The sequence below is a fragment of the Aegilops tauschii genome, chromosome 1 (assembly GCF_002575655.3).
Source record: "Aegilops tauschii subsp. strangulata cultivar AL8/78 chromosome 1, Aet v6.0, whole genome shotgun sequence".
Lineage (NCBI taxonomy): Eukaryota > Viridiplantae > Streptophyta > Magnoliopsida > Poales > Poaceae > Aegilops > Aegilops tauschii.
In genome coordinates, this window is record NC_053035.3 from 26,955,234 (window position 1) to 26,975,582 (window position 20,349).

Genomic DNA, 20,349 nt, shown 5'->3' on the forward strand with positions numbered 1-20,349 from the left:
CAAAATCTTTGACGGTAACTACATTTCAACCCTGTCTCTACTGTTTCATCATTTACATAATTTAAAAATCCTGAAATGTTGTTTCAACCATTCATCAGTCCAAACTACTTGTTCCCGAGGATAAATTCTTTGCCAGCGACAGCCTTCATGAATTCGGCATCGCATACCAAGATGGCTCGCTCAAGTCAAAGGACCTCGTACGCCTACTTACATCTTTGTGAATGTTGCTCATTACCAATAAATGTTCAAATCTGAACAATCAAATGCTTCTAACCTTTATAATTTGTAGCTCTACTTTGCCATCCCCCACAAACAACATTGGATCCTATGCTGCATCAACCTTCTTTACAAACAGATCAACATTTTTGATTCACATAAGAAGTTCAACAATGACGAGGTGTATCCCTTGTGCGATAATCTGGTTAGTAATCTATGCAACCTACAGTACCAAATCCTGCTTCCATGTTTTACCATGATGCATCCATTACATGTTGCATCCATGTCCTTTAGGTTACCAATTTTTTGACACTTGCGGTACATGCCAAAGCATACACAAAGTTGGATTTCATGAAGTTCACGTGTTTCAACCCCCAATGCCCCCAACAGAAAACACAGTAAGTTTCCTACAATATATTGGGAACTCAAATATGACGAACCTTCACACAAATTTTGATTCTCTGTCCACTATGTTGCCAGCTACGATTGTGGAATTTTCACAATGCTCTTCATGAAGCAATGGGATGGGAAGAAAATGGCAGAATTTTGCAAGGTACTTCACCTCAAACATGCATACACCTTTTGTTTTCCATGCTTCCTACAACCAAAAATACCTTTATATTTGCTTCTGCAAACAAGCATGTTTCTGCTTCATCCTACATACACCTCACAAGCAAAGCTTTTCTATTTTCATATGCAATCAACACATCCTTGCCATTCTTATATCTAAACAGGTCTATGCTTCTTCCCTCTAACCACATGCATATGTCTATTGCAGGACACTTACGACCATCGCGCGCTCATCACAGAAGAGATCCTCACTTCACAACTCAACACCCAAGATCCAAGCTGGGTTCTGAAGATGAAATGAGAAGCCTGCCTAGCCGTGTTCAATCGAATAAATATCCGTGCTACATAAGCCATCCTAGAAGCATACAACACAATAAACGACGGCGCTTCTACCAACTATGTGTTTTTTTGCGCTTGCTTTCTATAAGACACTACTTCTATATTCCCAACTAGAAATCTCAGCTGTGTCCACAACTTGTTTCCATTGTAGTCATCGGTTAACCTACAACATCTACTTTTTAGAATACATTTTTACCCTTTCTGGGTGTTCAATCTCTATTTTGTGAAATACTTACAAACAGATATATCGAAGGTTTACATTTGCTATTTTTAACTATGATTACTACCATGTATAACCAACATCCACATGCTCCTACTTTGTACATCTTTTGTTTCCACTACATCCTACTGGTGCATCTTGCTCATTTCACTCACACATAAAGGTATAACCGCCTACTATAACTCATGAATTCCCAACCTTCCAACGGGATGTTTCAGTCAAATAGACAAGATGCTTCCAGGGAGTCTACTAGTAATCTAACCAACCCAATTGGCCTTCACACCACTTCACAAGTCTTTCCACAAACATATTACATTTTCCTTTACAAAAATGAGGCATTCTATTACCAAACTTTCTGACACATAAACCATGAAAATGAGTATGAAGTGGCATTCACACTGTTCATATCTTGATTCAAAATCAAACTAGTATGCTAACAGGTTCACAGAATATAAATCTTACATGTTCTGACCAACTTATTACACCACAAAAACACTACGTGCCAACATTTCAGATATTGCATATTTTCATACTGGTTGACAATTTTTCATAAGAAGATTTACAGTGTCAGCTCCGTCTGTCGCCTAGCTTTTTCAACTCCACCTTCTTCCTTTGTCTCTCAAGCGCTAGATACGGGCCAGTTCTCTTGTCGTGCCAGTCCTCTTTACAGTACGAACACAGACCCTTCTTCTTTTCTTTTTGCTGCGCCTTTTCCTGCCGAATCTCCACCAACGGTTTCTTCCTCTTCTCTTTATCTTTTGGTCTACCTTTTTTTGCAGATTTAGGAGGATTTTTTACGCTGCTGTAACCTACTAGTTCTTCATTGGGTGCTGCTGACTCAGGCAAACCACTAGACAACAACCTCCACTTCCACACCAGGTTGCTTAACTCATCAACTCCTTCAGCAACAATCTGAAACGTTTCCCCGGCAAAACATGCATCCGAAGCTAGGGTACACATCCGAATGCACAATTCATTGTACCTCAAGGTATTTGTTCCCGGTACATCTGAACAAAATGCGTTGCTTCTCGCAGGTCTAATGGTTGCTTCCTCAGACCATCTATACAACAAGTACTTCTCCGGTATTACTTGCACATTAGTATGCACCATGACCTTCAGAATGTGATGAGACAGGATCCCATTCATGTGGAATCGGTTGCATGAGCACTCATATGAGTTGTCAACTGGGTCGACAACAACCACACGGATTTTAGTGGAACTAGGATCGCAACGTCGAAGCTCAAACTTTAACTGATTACCTTCAACCGGATTAATCGTCAAAGCAGTTGTTTCCTCCATCATTTGTTTGAACTTTCCAATGGCAGACCTGGTGTAAAACTTTGACGCTTGCTCCTCTATCTTGTACCTAGTGAAATAAACATCAACAAATTAGAACTGATTGCAGAAGCATGAGCAGAACAATACAGGAGCATTAACACAGTACTGATGATGCGTTGAATAAACAATTATGAAATTTGAATAAAATATCCATCCTTACCTGGACCACAACGTTGCAACTGTCGCCTCGCCGAGGAACCCAGCATTGTCCTCCCGGTCTAGCCTAGTTTGCTGAATGTACTCGTACTGCTTCACGAATTGCCACACGAAGTCATGAGGGTGCACAAGCTTCTTGAAGAAGGAGTTCAAACCTTCTGATCTACCAGTCGTTCCAGTGAAGGGAAAGAATTTTTTTTGAAGTACGCTGGTGCCCAAGTCTTTCTGCAGTCCCACATGTTAATCAGATGTGTGTGCTCAACAAGCTCATGCTTCAACACCATCTGCTTCCATGCTTCCTCAAATTCTTCTACAGTGTCCGTCCCGTTCACACAATAATAGAATTCTTTCTCAAAATCCTCTCTTGTCCTAAACAAAATACCAAGTTTTTCCTTCGCAATCTTTAGGACATGCCACTTGCAACATCTGTGTGTTATACCTGGAAACACCATACCAATAGCAGTCGCCATCGCTTGATCTTGATCAGTCATTATGCCCCAGGAGGATCATGCCCCATTGCATCCATCCACCTCTCAAACACCCACTTGAATGTCTCAATTTTCTCATCCGGAATCAACGCACATCCTAACATTATGGTCTGCATGTGGTTGTTGATCCCCACTATTGGTGCAAACGGCATATCATACCTGTTTGTACAAAACATAGTGTCAAAGAAGACGCGGTCTTTGAATTTCTTGTATGCCTCCCGGGTTCGTCCATCCACCCAGAAAAGTGCCCTCACTGCTTTATTCTCATCTTCTAGCTTCGCATAGTAGAACCGTGGACTCTCTGCAGAAAGCTTCTCAAAATACTCCATTGTTTTCGCCATATCATTCAAAGACACCTCATCCCTCATCTTAGTTCGAATGTTTGCAACATCTCTGTCAGTGTATGGTAAGTTGCCTACTGTCCCACGCAAGTCTCCAAGTGTTGCCATGATCAATGCGGTCGGTATGTTCCGATTATGCAGTGTCTTCAGAAACATGTAGTCCTCATATGGCACCTTCCTATGAGATCTGTAGAACCTCGTCCATTCTTCCCTACTCATCATTGGGTGTGTATGTTGCTCCTCAAAAACAGAGACTTCCCATTTTCCATTCCTCAACAACACAGTCATCTGTGCTCTGCATTCATGCATGTTCACCTTATTTCTGCACCGTTTCGGAGCAACCTTTTTATTACCAAAGTCTGGTTCTTTGTTCGATGCGCTGCCATCTTCTTCTGTTGCGTCATACCATTCAGGATCACAACCACCTTCTTCTCCTCCTACCTGCCCTTTCCCCCCTCTTGCATGAACACACTCAAACTCTCTCCTGATTATGTGATCACACCCCTTCTTCTGTGTCCTCTTTGTGTAACATATCCTAGTGCCAAATCCAAGCTTCTTTGCATACTTATTATACACCTTCTGTGCTTCCTCGATGGTGTCGAACACCTGACCTACATATGGTGCAACTGGTCGAGGAGTAGTTGCATCATCAACAAATGGCATATACGTGTCACCTTCGATGTCATCCATGATTTCATCCTACAAAGAAAAATATATTTTTTAGCACCGACATTTGCATCCAACAACATGCTCCAAAATTCATGCTCACGCTTCTGTATCTTAATCTTCTGTCTACATTTTTGGTTGAATGATTCAATCCCTACTCAACCAATGCATCCTACATATCTTGGGCTATATAGGAAATGTAAACTACATAATCCAATGAATAGCATGCGAATTCAGCAGCTGATGCACGGAGAATAGCACTACGCCAACGCTGGCGCTACACACTAGCAGATATCTCAGACTCGACAGTAACAAAAAAGCATCCTGCCGGAATTCAACTTGCATCATGGAGCAAAACATCATGCTTCATGAGACTAGAGAACACACACTAGCAGATATCTGAGACGTCACAGCAACAAAAAAAGCTTCCAGCAGGAGTTCATATTGCACGGAGAATAGCACTACGCCAACCCTGGCGCTACACACTAGCAGATATCTCAGACTCGACAGTAACAAAAAAGCATCATGCCGGAATTCAACTTGCATAATGGAGCAAAACATCATGCTTCATGAGACTAGAGAACACACACTAGCAGATATCTGAGACTTCACAGCAACAAAAAAAGCTTCCAGCAGGAGTTCAAATTGCATCATCGAGCAAAACATCCTGCTTCTATCTACATACCATTAGATATTTCAAATATCTTTATCAACAATCCCATACTAGGTGTTCTGAACGACAGAAACTTGAATCCAACACCGAGCATCCATCACAACGACCCCAGAACTCGAGAAAAACACCCAAAATATGTGAAACAATTATGGAAATTGTTCATCTTACCTCTTCATCTCCATTGTTCACAACCGGTGGATTCTGGTAAGACTGATTCATCCCGGCTGCAGATTGTCGTACAGCTTCTGAATTCATGCCCGGAATGGAAGCACGACGCCAGTTTTCATCAGAAATCGCACGATACTCAATTTCGCGGCTGAGATGCGCCATTTTTGCATCTACAGGGAAAGAAGCATTCGTGCCAGGAAATCAGCCACTGAAAGAGAGAAACGATCGAACAGGAGGAAGGCGTACGTCGGGGGCGTGCGTTCAGGAGCAGTTATTACATGCATGGAAGCACTTAATTACCGTTCATTAAACCACCTATGCGAGGGGCCTGGTAGCATATCCGATGGACCTGATTTCCTACATCGAACGGTCCTTCTGTGGTCTGTGGTCTGATGGATGCAATCCTGCTGTAGTCTGACGCCTAGTGGTCTTCATTAGGGCATCTACAATGCCAGGCGCCTGACCAGGCGCTTACGAAGGAAACAAAATAATAATATTAAATTAGAAAAATCTAAGAGCCTGACCTTCCAACGCCAGATGCTAACCATGGACGCTAATTGTACGCTAATTAAACTGACTATGCGGCGCATGCGAGGGAGAAAAGGAAGGAAGCGTCTGACGCAACCTTTTGCGCCCGCTGGCGTCCGATGCCAGGATTTGACAGCTCCAACTGCCCATCGACCGGGATATCAGCAGGAAAAAATCCCTGGCGCCTCTCCAAGCGCCCAGCATTGGAGATGCCCTTAAGGTTTGCTATTCATGCAACACATATTGCAAGAAAAAAAGACATGATAGAGGGCTCACTAAAAATGGTTAGGTAATTTGATTTATAGAACTTGATGACAAACACATATTTTGAAGCACTTCAAGTAAAACAGAGGTCCAGAACTAGCACATCACCTGAACATCATCATATGTGCAACCAATAAAAAAATTATATAAGTGCAGCAGCTACAGAAACATCTCAGATCACCAGAGAAATTATATAAATGCTGCTCCTGATTGTCGTGAAATTTCTGCACCAGAGGGGACAAAACAGTGAACAGAGAAGGGAGAGATGGTGTTGTTGTGGGACGTCCGTTGTTGTGCACCCTGCGCCCTCACCTCCCGGCCCTGCAACATCAAACCGCCGCCGCTGCAGGGCAACGACATATGTCCCTCACCCTCGCTCTAAGCTCTAGCGACACAAGCCAAACAAGCTAGTAGAACCGACCGATTTTTGCTGCAAGCCAGAGCTGGATGACCTCCACAGGATATTGCAGCGTGAGATTTTGGTAGACATCCGCTTTCCAACTCCATTGCGGCGCCGCAACCTTATCCGTCAGCCACGGGCGTCCTCCGGCCACCGCCGTACCGCCACCCCACGCACCGATGATGGAGATCGATTCCACAGGGAACCCCTCGATTTCAAGCCGCTTTAGGATTTATGGTTGGGGAGGGGCTTGGGGGAGGAGCGACCGTGGAGGTCGCCGCCTTGGCTGACTTGCTGCGGCCTGCAAGCGTGGTTGATGGAGAAGGAGAAGCCGTCGGCGGCGACGACCATCTACGTACGCCATAGGTGGGAGGATTGGGCGGCGGAGGCTTGGAACGAGTTCCGTGATGGCAGTCTCGAAGGAGTTGGATCGAGGGAGGATTTGGATTGAGAGGGGTGATGACGTCGGCGGTGGAGGGGAGGGGGGGGGGGGGCATGGGCGGATGGGGATGCGAGGGGGCCTCGCTGAGAGGGGCGATTGCGGCGGCGGTGGAGGGAAGGGGGCACGGGCGGATGGGGATGCGAAGGGGCCTCTCTCCCGGTTCGTCTGGTTTTCGTCCGAGGGGGCGTCGCTGCATTTTTCGTCCGCTTTTCTTTCATTCGAGAGGCCTCGCTACATGGTCATGGTCCGTTATTTTTTTGCGTGCGGTAGGTGCAACGGGATCGTTACTTGGGAGGTGGGAGTAGGACGAAAAAGAACCAGGCGAAGGTGGGAGGTGGGACGAAAATAAAACCAGAGTACCAGTCTACCAACTGCTCCATTAGAAGTAGAGATATATCCCTCACCCTCGCTCTAAGCTCTAGCGACACAAGCCAAACAAGCTAGTAGAACCGACGATTTTTGCTGCAAGCCAGAGCTAAGATGACCTCCACAGCGTGTTTGGTTCGGTGGAGTTGGAGAGAGGGAATGGGAGTTTGAGGCTTGAGAGTTTTATTCCTTTGTTTGTTTAGGTGGAATGGAAATTCGACAGGAAAGTGAAAGGGGAATTCACATGTAAAAGTCCCACTTATCTATTACCTGGGAGAGGGCTGGTAATTGAGATGGGGAAAGGGAATTAGAGTTAAACTCCTATTCCCCTTCCCTTCGTTTGCCAAACAGGCCGCCAGAGGATATTGCAGCGTGAGATTTTGGTAGACATCCGCTTTGCCAACTCCATTGCGGCGCCGCAACCTTATCCCGTCAGCCACGGGAGTCCTCCGGCCACGTCGAGAGCGTATCTCTCCGATGCTGTCGTCGTGGGCACCTCCTCATGGGTGCCGTGATCGCCGGGTTCTCGACGCCAACGACGTGCGCGCCGCCGCGGGCGTGTCGTTGCCTAAGCCTGGATGCGCACGTTCTCCATCTTCTAGACGCTGCCACCATGGCGCGTCGCCTCCTGGCTGGGCTCCTCGTCGACGCGGCCGCATGGGCGCGTCTCCTCCTCCTGCCCTCCCCCGTTTGTGCGTGGGTTGTACCCTGTATTTATAGGCGGCAGGATAGATATAGGACGGTGAGAAGGCTCGGCCGTTCGGCCGCTCCGATTTTCTAGTACGTGAAACCCGTTTATATCTCTCTCTTGATGCTTATCTCTATCTCTATGGATTTTCTTGGCGCCCACGTCTGTCTACGCACGAAACAATCCTCGTCTCTTACGTGCGTATGACTGCCAGTGGGCTCAGCCAGGACGTCGGGTACATCTGCCGGTATGCGAGTGCGTATGCTTCCTAGCCGGTCGGTACGCCGGTATTTGGGTACTGATGCACCCACGTAATCGAGTATATGTGTACGTAAGCTTCAAAAAAAAAGTATATGTGTACGTACACCAGCTTATGAGTCTTAGGATCACCTACAACCCAGCCAGGTCGTGAGCGTACACGTTGGATGTACCAGGTCTTGATCATGTGCTTGCATTGTGGGTAGTTTTGCCATGCATCAGTACATGTACGTACCAAGCCCAATATGCATGGCCATGCAGTGCAATTGCACACTTGCACCCCAACATACACATACATCAAGAACTAGGGCTAGCTAATTTATTAACCGACCATTAGCCCATAAGAATATCTTCCTATTAGTATTTTAAATGTACGGACACTCACATGCAATATCCACCGGCACTCCTTGCTCCACACAAATTATCATCAAACAACTCTTTTTTATTACCCATTCTCCTTATTTTCGTACTATATGTAGTACAAAATCCCGTCGAACACTCGAAAGAGTGTCGCCTAAGAGTACTGCCAAGGCATTCCAAGAATCAGATTGGAGGATCACCAGCTTGTCTGAATGCTCAATATGGCCAACAAGAAATCACTAGGAGAAGATCAAACAAGTTTATAGTTGGCGTGGTGACTGCTTCTGCTTCTCTGAGTCAAATCAACATAGATGGAGTGTTGGTTGGTCAAAATGCTTACATGCTAAACTTATTGTTAACTGAAATTTTGGGTTTCCGTATATTTCCTCCATCTATTATTAATGGGAGTTGGTAGGTACTAAATCAAACTATATATTATCAAAACCTTAACTAAATCAAAACTTTCCTCGCCTCCCATATTTATACTCAAATTAAATTAAATCTTACCAAAATCTAGGGTGGGTATTTGTATATGTCGAACAAGATTGATGTTGAAGCACTAGAATATCCAAGTCCCCACTTCAACAAACGGGCAATAAGCTAGTTATTGCACGTTCTTCTCTGCATGACTGCTGGTGATCACTATTTTCCTCCATTTACATAGGGCCACAAAATTCACGAGCATCATTTGGTTCCTGATTGACTAGTTGCACTGAAGAGAGGTAGAACACATACACATTGTAGTATGGGCAGACCTTCTATTAGCTAAAGAAATATATTCTACTGCACAGTGAATTTACTATGAAAGAGTCATTCACTGCTTCTACCAACCGAATTTATGCTCATGTCGGTACATTAGAGAACCCGCAAAAAAACATTGTATTAGTTTAAGTTGTACGACAGCAAACAAAGAAAAGTACATACTCGGAATCAGAAGTTATAAAAGGATATCAACTGCCATTGCTCCAGTGCATTGGAGAAAAGCTGGCCCTTGCTTTCCCTTATCACTTCTCACACCCTTCCATAGAAACAACTCTTGCCAGGATGGAGTAGGCAAAGTGTAGAACTAGCTATTTAGAAAGACGGGAATCGAGAAGAGATTTAACCTTTAATAGTTGGATACATACATATGGTTCTAAATAATGACTATGATAGATGTTATCACAACTTGTGGTTAGATCAGGTTCTCTTACGAAATAGACAACACCCCATAGTGTGCTGCAAGTATCTGTCAGTAACCATTCGGACACATGCATCCATTTGTAGACGAACATCTGTTAGATTGTGATGTGGCAGCTACAGTTTGAAACATAGAATTCGTGGTGTACCATAGTAGGAGGACTACGAGAAAACAGATTAAGGTGTAGTGATCTCTGGTGAAACAAGGACTCCCTTTTTCAGATCGTGCAATCATGGAGCTACATATAGATATTATTTTTGCAGTGAGGATTCCTTTTTTTTTGTGCAATGAGGGGTGCTTCTCGGTACACCCCCTCCTTAGAAAATATCAAAAACGGTATTTTTCTTCCTTGTGCTAGATGATTTGAGATTAATTAAAAATTAGTTGGCTAATATCATGGTTACACCACTCTAACCCAAATCAAAAATTCAATGGCTACGTCGTGCCTGATGGTTGGCACGGCACTATCTACCCCAAGGATATTAGAAGAATCATCACTAAAGCCGAACCCCTAGACCATAATTGTTAGAAGTGACTCTGGTAGCAGTATAGAAGTACATAAGAAAAGGAGATATAGTGATGAATGAAAGTACATGCGGCTTCTAAATGAATCTGCCTATGACACCATTGCATGGCGGCTGTCCCTCTTCTTCAATAGCATGATATTTGGTGGAATAAAAGGTGCACAATCAAAATAGAATGTCTCTATAAAGGGTGGTGGATGCCGAAACGTTACAATTTTGGGCGGAGGGCAATTAGTTGGAGAACGAGGTGGTGAGAATAAATGTGAAGCGTTCGACATGGCAAGACAAAGAGAGGTCAAATATATAAAAAAAAGAGACGTCAAATGAGAGCTGATGGGTGCGGACACTTGAGAGGGCGCGGATATAGCCAGAGGTTTAGCTTGCCCGTGATTGCAATTAATTGCAGATATGGGAGGACGACTATTATCAGAATGAGACACTAATCTCACGGCATTTATCTTTTTCTTTTAGTGCAAATGCAACATTTATCTTTTTTTAGGGGCACGCAACATTTATCTTTGATAAGGAATCACAGGCAATGTTCCCCAATGATTGCAAGCCCGGTAGCAAATTCGATTAGTGCATTCCGGCCTGCTATGGCCCTAGAGTTGTCAGTGAGCGCAAATAACTTGATCATCGTGGGATGGGCCTTCCATAGGACGGGCATGTGGCCTATCATGGTTCCAGTCAACACTCATTTGAATTTTCATGCATCCATTGTAATTTCTCTCCTCTCATTTCATTGGTCAATTAATTGATGGATCAGGGTTTGTCTATATCCTTTGACAACCAGGTGCTCAATCACGCTTAACTTTTGAGCAACCAGCCATGGGGGACACCCCGACCTGAAGATTGATTATATGTAGTATGAAATTGGCTTCTTTAATTTTTTTTGGAAAGGAGGATTTCCCCCGGCCTCTGCATCAAAAATATGCATGCAGTCATAACGGTTAGCAAAACATACATACAGCCATTGGTTACCATGTATGCATCGGCAACTTGACGGTTGTTGAACCAGAAATATTTGGTTTTGTGAGTTATGGTGTCAACTATATTAGACTAAGAACAGTCTAATTAACAATTGCTCCCGTCGTTCATACAGTGTAATCATGCAGCCTACTGCATATGCCTATAAATGCAACTATGATGTGCGCACTTAACAACCTGTGGAACTGTACAACTTGGTAGTGCATTCAAGAAGGACCGCGCCGGAGATAAAAGGGAGCAGGTGACCGAGAGCGTGTCATTCGTTGTTGTACCTTTCTACACCAGCCCTTCTATAGAAGTAGATATATGAAAGAGTGAATCGGGCGGAAGTTGGCAAGTAGAGATCTTGCTAATGGGAATGGGAGGGATCAGGAATAAATGGTTGTTTGAATAAACCACGCTTGGACTTGAAGCTGTATGTATATTTGGAGAGTGATGGCTCTGTAATTGTATTTGTCGCTTGCCACTGACCTTGCTCTAGTTTCCTGGTATCTAACTAGTAGTGTAAACACATCTATGAAACTTCACCAAGACGCATAAAACAACATCATCATCAACATGGCGTACTTCACCAAGGACTTCATTGCCGGGCTCCGGGCTGAGGCCTCGGTGGAGCGTGGCCGAAGGTTCAGCCAGTTTGAAACCATCCTCGTCTACCTCTGGCGCACTATGACGCGGGAGCGTGGCCTGTGGCCCCGCAAGGCCTCGTCGATCCGGATATCCATGATTGGGCAGCACAGGCAAAGGGGCTATGCGCGTCGGGCGATAGCAGCGAGGTAAACGGGGTCATTTTATTTATACAAAAGGGTCGCAGTTTAATCGAGCCCTTCACGTCCATTACCTCCGCGCTCACCCCTTTGCCGCGTCAGCCAGTTGCCACATCAAAGTCGTGGTCAAGCTGCGTTTAGTGGTTCTGTCAAAGTTTACTTTTGCTTTCGGTGTTTTTTCTCAGGTGCATGTATTGTGGTGTTTTTTCTGCTAAAGACGCCAGTATTGTGGTGGTTTTCTGCATTTCACTCATTTTAGAGGGACAGTGACCGATCGTGTGTCTGGTCTTGCTAAATGGGTCGGGATAAGAGGCCTAGTTTATCATAGGGCTCTGATTCTTCTGCCAGGGCATGCCCTTAGAACTTTGGCCAAGGAATTAGAACCCGCGGTAGAGGCCGAACTAAGCTGTAGTTCTGACGGCCAAGAACATATCAATCACAAAAACGGAAGGCCAAATTCGTAGAAGATGTTATATGGCTGGGAAATGGTTCGGTTTTACTGTCCGGAGTAAGTACATGACATGTTAATCATGTAAAAAAGTCAAACATACTAGAAAATCCAAGAAAAAGTAAAGCATCTCACAAAAATACCACCCTATGGAACAGTGTGTTAACGTTCATATTTCATGTACTGTTTGGATGTAACGTACTCCTGTAAATGACTGTTGTAGCGATCCCTGTTCTCTTGGATCACGATCTCCACTCCTCGTACGGGCCTGCATGCCCAGCTTTACGGGAGTCGTTGGGAGCTCGGCCTATATGTACCATGTAACTCTGTTGAGTAATGCAATCAATACAGTGCGGCAAATCCTCTCTTCTAACTTGGTATCAGTCGCCCAGCCATGGCGTTTGAGGACATCTTCGACGAACCCCCATCTCCGTCCGCCCACTCCACGCCGTAGTCATCCCCACCTGGGACTTCTCCTTCCCTTCCCTCCTCCCGCCCCGCCGCCACTTCTGCCCTAGCCACCGTGCCAGCTCCTTCCCATCCGCCACCACCTGATCTTCTCGAGAACTTCCACAACGATCACATCTCCAACCACATCAAATTCGAGCTCGACCCCGCTGAGAACAACTACATCAAGTGGCGCACCTTCTTCACATGTGTCCTCTTCCAGTAGCACGTCCAGGACCACATCTAGCGGCGCCATCCTCCCAACCCCGACGCGGCCTGGCTCGCCGTTGACCAACGCCTGGTCCTCTGGATCCTTTTCACCCTCGCGGACTCCATCCTCGAGCTCATCATAGGCGGTGCTGTCGACGTATACACCGCCTGGTGGCGCATCCGGGATTACTTCCTGGCTAACCAGGGGGCGCAGAACCTGCATCTGACGGGCCAGCACCGCAACTTGAAGCAAGACGAACTCACCGTCTCGGAGTACGCCCGGCGCCTCAAGTCTGCGGCGGATGGCCTCGCCGACACCGGTAATCGGTCTCTGATCCCGACCTCGCCATGCAGTTTCTTCATAGGCTTGACGCGCGCTTCAACACCATCCGCACCATTCGGGGAAATACAGTGCCCCTCCCTCCCTTTGGCGTCGCGCGATCTCGTGTGGATCTCTCTGAGTACAACATCAACTTGTGCGCTGCCGAGGCCGGATCGGCTGCTCTCACCATCACCGGCGGCTACAACTCCACCAACGACCGCACTGATCGTCGTGAGGGCGCCCCCTTCGGGCTGCACCCCTGGTGGCTCCAACAACAACCGTGGCAACTCTGGTGGCGAGTGTGGTCGCGGTCGCGGCCGTGGCGGAGGTGGCCGTGGGCGCGGTCGCTCTGACTCCGGTGGACGCGGCTCCTCTTCTCCGGCCCCGACGCCCTGGACCAGGTACTTCACGCCGTATGGCATGGTGCTCCCCAACCCCTGCCCGGCCTGGGTCCCGCCCAACGCCTTGGGTGTTCTTGGTCCCCGCCCTGGAGTTCATTCTCAAGCCTACCCCCTGATGCTGCCGGGTCCGTCCTCGTCGTCACAGCCGCCGCCTGCGCCCTCGCCGTTCCCGTACGATACACCGTCGTCGGATCATGCGTCCCTCTTCCACCACGCCTACAGCTAGCAGGTGCTCCCCCACGGCAGCGCGTACTTGATCCTGGACTCTAGTGCCGCCACTCATGTCACAGGACATCCCGGTAAGCTCTTTTCGTTTCGTTCTCTTCCTAAGCATTTTCCCTCACACATAGTAGTCGGCAATGGTGATCGTTTACCTTACTGGCGTCGGATCCACCACCCTCCCCCCGCCGAACTTTTTCCTAATGACGGTCTTGTTTGCCCTGGCATCGTTAAGGACCTCATTTCTGTTCGTACATTATCTTGCGACAATCATGTGGCTGTTGAGTTTAACCCCTATGGTTTTTCTGTGAAGGCTCTTCCAACCAGGACTCCACTCATGACGTCCAGTAGCACCGGTCCGCTCAACCCCGTCTATGGATCCCACGCTCACAGCGGCAGCGCTTTCCTTGCCACAATAGGCGAATTGTGGCACAAACATCTTGGCCACCCCGGCAAGGCGTCCCTAGGCTCTCTATCTAAAGATTTCCTTCCAGATTGTAATAAAGCAGTTAGTTCTTCTTGTACCTCATGTCAACTAGGGAAACAACCGCGTTTATCTTCTACCTCTTCAAATAATTATACCACTGCGCCGTTTCAACTTATCTATTGTGATCTTTGGACCTCTCCCGTTGTAAGTTTCTCGGGTTATCAATATTATCTTATCATACATGATGATTATTCCCACTATTCCTGGTCGTTTCCTCTACGAGGCAAATCCGAGATGTCACCTACTCCACAACGTTTCTTCTCCTACATTCTTACTCAATTCAACACACTTATCAAACGCATGCAATGTGACAATGGAAGCAAGTTCATTAACACATCCCTCCACACCTTTTTCTCTACCAAGGACATCATTTACATCCTCTCTTGCCCCACACCTCTCCCTAAAACGGTAAGGCCGCGAATGCTTCGTACTACTAACGATGTTCTCCGTACTCTACTTCTCCATGCCTCTCCACCGCCTCCTTTTTGGGTCGAGGCATTGCACACTGCCACCCACCTTCTGAACCGGTGCCCATCGGCCAAAACTCATGCCCATACCCCCTACTTTCTTCTCACCGGCGCCCAACCCACCTATGATCATCTTCGTTTCTTCGGATGCCTTTGTTTCCTGAACCTCTATGCCACCAGTTCCCAAAAACTTGCCCCACGTTCTACTGACTGTGTTTTCCTTGGCTACCCTCTGGAACACAAAGGCTACAGTTGCTTTGATCTTTTTACGCGCCGTGTCATCATCTACCGCCATGTAATTTTTGATGAAACATCATTTCCTTACAACACTCCTACAGCCACACCCGTACCTGCCACACTAGATCCCGCACCTGTCTCCACCCACAGAGTGATCAGCTCCGGATTCCCCACCTACCTACCTCGGACGTCGGCCCTCTCGCCCAATCCACCTCCGCCTCACCAGCCAGCGCACCCCACGTGTCACCCTATCCCAAAACCGATCTGACCGGGTCGTCCACCCCACCCAGCTAGCGCCACGTGCCCACCACCCCACCAGCCACTACCAGATTCCCCTGCCACCCCCACCTCCACCCGCCTCAGATCACCCGCCAATTTCTCGCCTGTTGTGCCTGATTCTCCTGCCCACTCTGCATCAAAACCCACCGAAGCTGCCTCGCATCCCGTGCCAGCCTCTGCTAGCCCATCATGTCGCTCTGTTGTCCCTGTTCCATGTCCAATTAACGCACAACGCATGCAAACATGTGCTAAGTGTAGTTTTGCACAGCCTCATCGCCTATTCACCCTCCACACCACGCCCGATATTTTCCCCTCTTCCATCCACGTACAAAACTGCTCTAAACAATCCTAATTAGCATGCTGCTATGTGTGATGAATTTAATGCTTTGATTAAGAACGATACTTGGAGTTTGGTTCCTCGTCCTGTAGGTACTAATGTGGTCACCGATAAGTGGATTTCCGACACAAGCTTTATCCTGATGGCTCCCTCGCTCAGTACAAAGCGCATTGGGTTCTCCATGGTTTCACAAAACAAGAGGGCGTCGACTACACAGAGACTTTTAGTCCGTTTGTCAAACATGCCAGCATCCACATTGTCCTTAGTCTTGGTACTACTCAGTCTTGGCCCATCGGTCAACTGGATGTCAAGAACACTTTCTTGCATGGTGATCTTCGTGAAACCATCTGTTGCATTGAACCATCTGGTTTTGTTGATTCCTCTCATCCTAACCAGGTTTGTCTCCTCAAGAAATCCTTATATGGGTTAAAGCAGGCCCCTTGCACATGGTCCTTGCGCCTCAAAGCCTATATCATTCCCTTGGGGTTTGTGTCCTCCAAATGTGATACCTCCTTGTTCATACCACATCGTGGCTCCTCGGTTGCTTATCTCCTACTATATGTTGATGACATCATTCTCACCGCAAGTTCCACCTCCGCTCTGCGCTCCATCATCACCTCCCTCCAACACGAGTTTGCCATGATCGATCTTGGAGATATTCACAATTTTCCCGGCATTAACGTCACTCGCAACCCATCCGGTCTATTTCTTTCTCAACAACAGTATGTGCTGGAAATTTTGGACCGTGCCACCATGTCTAACTTCAACCCTATTTCCACCCCTGTCGACACCAAGTCTAAGCTTTCTGCTCACGATGGTGATCCACTTACCAACCGCACCCTTTACCGGAGTCTTGCAGGCGCTCTCCAATATCTTCCACTCACCCGCCCGGATATCTCTTAAGCCATCCAACAAGCATGCTTGTTCATGCATGCCCCCCGCACATCCCACTACCAATTTTTCAAACGGATTTTCAGTTACCTTAAGGGTACATCTCACTTCGGTCTCCAGATTTACACCTCGCCATATCATGACCTCATTGCCTATTCCGATGCCAATTGGGATGGCTGCCAGGACACACGCAAGTCCACCTCTAGATTATGTGTCTACTTGGGCCCCAACCTCATCTCTTGGTCCTCTAAGAGGCAGCCCATGGTCTCCCGATCTAGTGCCGAAGCCAAATACAGATCCATCTTGAACTGTGTTGCTGAAACAATGTGGCTCCGCTAGCTTCTCACGGAGTTGCGCTGTCCTCCTACTCAGGCTACACTTGTCTACTATGACAACATATCCGCAACTTATCTCTCTTCAAATCGGGTGAAACATCAAAACACAAAACACGTTGAAATCGACCTCCACTTTGTCTGTGATCGAGTCAGACTTGGCTTGGTGCACTAGTAGAAAATCGACCTAATGTTCACCTCATTAGTCCCGGTTTGTAAATGAACCGGCACTAATGTGACCATTAGTGCCGGTTCCAACGGCTAGGCGGGCGGCTCTCATTAGTCCCGGTTCGTGACTAAAGAGGTGGTGGCGGGCCGGTGTTAGGCTGGGTCCCCACCAACACCTTTAGTCCCGGTTCGTGCCACGAACCGGGACTAGACATGCACCTTTAGTACCGGTTCGTATAACCAACCAGGACTAAAGATCATCCTATATAAACCCTTCGTCGAGCCCGAGCCCATTTCTCTCTGTTTTCCCCTTTCATTCCTTCCTCTCCTCTATTCTTCCCCATTGCTCGAGCTCATCCTTCAATTTTGCCAAAATTTGTCAAGATTTGAAGGCCCCCCATCCATCCAGGTGATCACAAAGGTTAGCAACTTTGTCCTTTCATCTCTCATTGCTAGATTAGCTCTTGCAATGCTCTATAAGTATAGTGATTTGTGGGTTTTTGTTTGGGAGTAATTATATGTGGTAGTTTATTTGATTTATATGCAATTTGAGCTCAAATTAACTCTTAGTTTGCATATGTAGGTGTGGTTTACTTAGTGCCTTCCCGTCCCCGTCCTAACCACCGTCGGTCGCCCGCACCGTCCCGTTGTGGGCACCACCTTGGTGAGCCTCTTGTTCTTACCTTTTTTATATTAAAAACTCATGTTTGTGTGATTTAGATATATAGTTACTTGTATAATTTTCTTCCCCGTACATTGTTTGTTATACATAGTGGCATGGTTTTGATATCCGTCCCCGTCGGCCCTCGTCCGGGTTATGATTCGGACGTGGTACATTCTATTTGATTACTATTTGTTGCATTTCATGTTTATGACAAATTATGCCCATCAAGTTGACATAGATATTTTTATCTAGGAGGTATGTGAACCGGAAATTCCAACCGACCCTCTTGTCGAGAGGTTAAATTTACTTGAAAAAGAAAACAATTACTTGAAGAAAAATTAAAAAGAATTGAGGAGGAGAAGATGGAATTGGAGTTGCATGTTGCCGATGTCGTCGATGATCACAAGATCAAGATGGAGAAAATGCGCTTGAAGATTAGAAAGATTAGAAAATAAGCCATTGATAGTGAGGCTTGGTATCATTATGCTGTTGGATCAATTGTTACCTTAGTTGCGATCTTGATCGCATTGTTATTGCATTTAAATGCTTTAGCTAGAGAGTTTGTATGTTGTTTTATGAGAATAAGTGTGTATGAACTTTATGTATGAACTTGTATTAATTTGGTCTTTTCGGTGTTGTGTAATGAAGATGAGCCGACAATGGATGTATGATGACCGATGCTCTCCCCAGTTCGTTAATGGTGTGCGTACTTTTCTGCTTGCGGCTGAGGCAAACAAGCGGGAAGATGGTTTTATGTGTTGTCCATGTGCTGGCTGTAAGAATGATCGGAATTACTCTAAGTCAAAAACCATTCACGTGCACCTGTTTGAGTCCGGTTTCATGCCCCACTATAATGTTTGGACCAAGCATGGAGAAAGAGGGGTTATGATGGAAGACAATGAAGAAGAAGAGGACGACGACAGCTATTCTGGTCATGGGTTTCTTGAATACGATGGTACAACAATGGGGGAAGAAGCTGAGCCGGCAATGCGGGAAGAAGGTGAAGAAGAGGCATCAAATGAGCCCGCTAATGATCTTGGTCGGGCCATTGCCGATGCAATGAGAAACTGCACAAGTGAAAAGGAGAAGAAGAAGTTGCAGCGCATGTTAGAGGATCACAAGAAATCGTTGTACCCAAATTGCAAAGCTGACAAGAAAAAGCTTGGCACCACACTGGAATTGCTGCAATGGAAGGCAGAGAATGGTGTATCTGACAAGGGATTTGGGAAGTTGCTGATAATATTAAAGAAGATGCTTCCAAAGGACAACGAATTGCCCGAGAGTATGTACGAAGCAAAGAAGGCTGCCTGCCCTCTGGGACTAGAGGTGCAGAAGATAAATGCATGCCCTAATGACTGCATTCTCTACTGCGGTGAGTAGGAGGATTTGAATGCATGCCCGGTATGCGGTGCATCATGCTATAAGATCAGCCGTGATGACCCTGGTGATGTCAAGGGCGAGCGCCCCAGGAAGAAGTTTCATGCGAAGGTGATGTGGTATGCTCCTATAATACCATGGTTGAAATGTTTGTTCCAAAACAAAGAGCATGCCAAGTTGATGCGATGGCACAGAGAAGACCGTAATAAAGACGGGAAGTTGAGAGTACCCGCTGACGGGTCGCAGTGGGGAAAAATCGAGAGGAAGTGGAGGGACTTTGCATATGACGCAAGGAACGCATGGTTTGGTCTAAGCGCAGATTGCATTAATCCTTTTGGGGAGCAGAGCAGCAATCATAGCACCTGGTCTGTGACACTATGTATGTATAACCTTCCTCCTTGGTTGTGCATGAAGCGGAAGTACATTATGCTGCCAGTGCTCATCCAAGTCCCTAAGCAACCCGGCAACGACACTGATGTGTACCTAAGGCCATTAGTTGAAGAACTCTTACAACTTTGGAATGAAAAAGGCGTACGTGCGTGGGATGAGCTCGATTAGGAAGAATTTGACCTACATGTGTTGCTGTTTGTGACCATTAATGATTGGCCTGCTCTCAGTAACCTTTCAGGACAGGCAAACAAGGGATACCGCGCATGTATATATTTGGATAATTGTAAGAAGAATGTGTACCTGGGACATCGTCGATTTCTTCCGAGTAGGCATCCCGTAAGAAAGAAAGGGAAGCATTTCAAAGGTGAGGCAGATCACCGGACGAAGGCTCGCCACCGTACTGGTGATGATGTACATGATATGGTCAAGGTAATCTTTGGAAAGGGTCCCGGCGGACAATCTGTTCCGAATGACGCTGACGGACGCACACCCATGTGGAAGAAGAAATCTATATTTTGGGACCTACCCTATTGGAAAGACCTAGAGGTCCGCTCTGCAACCGACGTGATGCACATGACGAAGAATCTTTGCGTGACCCTGCTTGGCTTCTTGGGCGGGTATGGGAAGACAAAAGATACACCGGAGGCATGGGAGGACCAGCAACGTATGCACGGAAAAGACGGCATACATCAGGGTCATGCCAGCTACGCTCTTACCAAAGAAGAGAAGGAAAT

General features: G+C 46.6%; 1 long non-coding RNA gene across 1 annotated transcript; it reads left to right on the forward strand.

Moving 5' to 3' along the window:
• Nucleotides 1-232: 232 nt before the first annotated feature.
• LOC120969221 (uncharacterized) lies at nucleotides 233-1,383 on the forward strand. The gene is made up of 4 exons (XR_006665775.1): nucleotides 233-421; nucleotides 511-614; nucleotides 697-769; nucleotides 995-1,383. It is a non-coding gene; the product is annotated as an uncharacterized lncRNA (long non-coding RNA).
• Nucleotides 1,384-20,349: the final 18,966 nt, after the last annotated feature.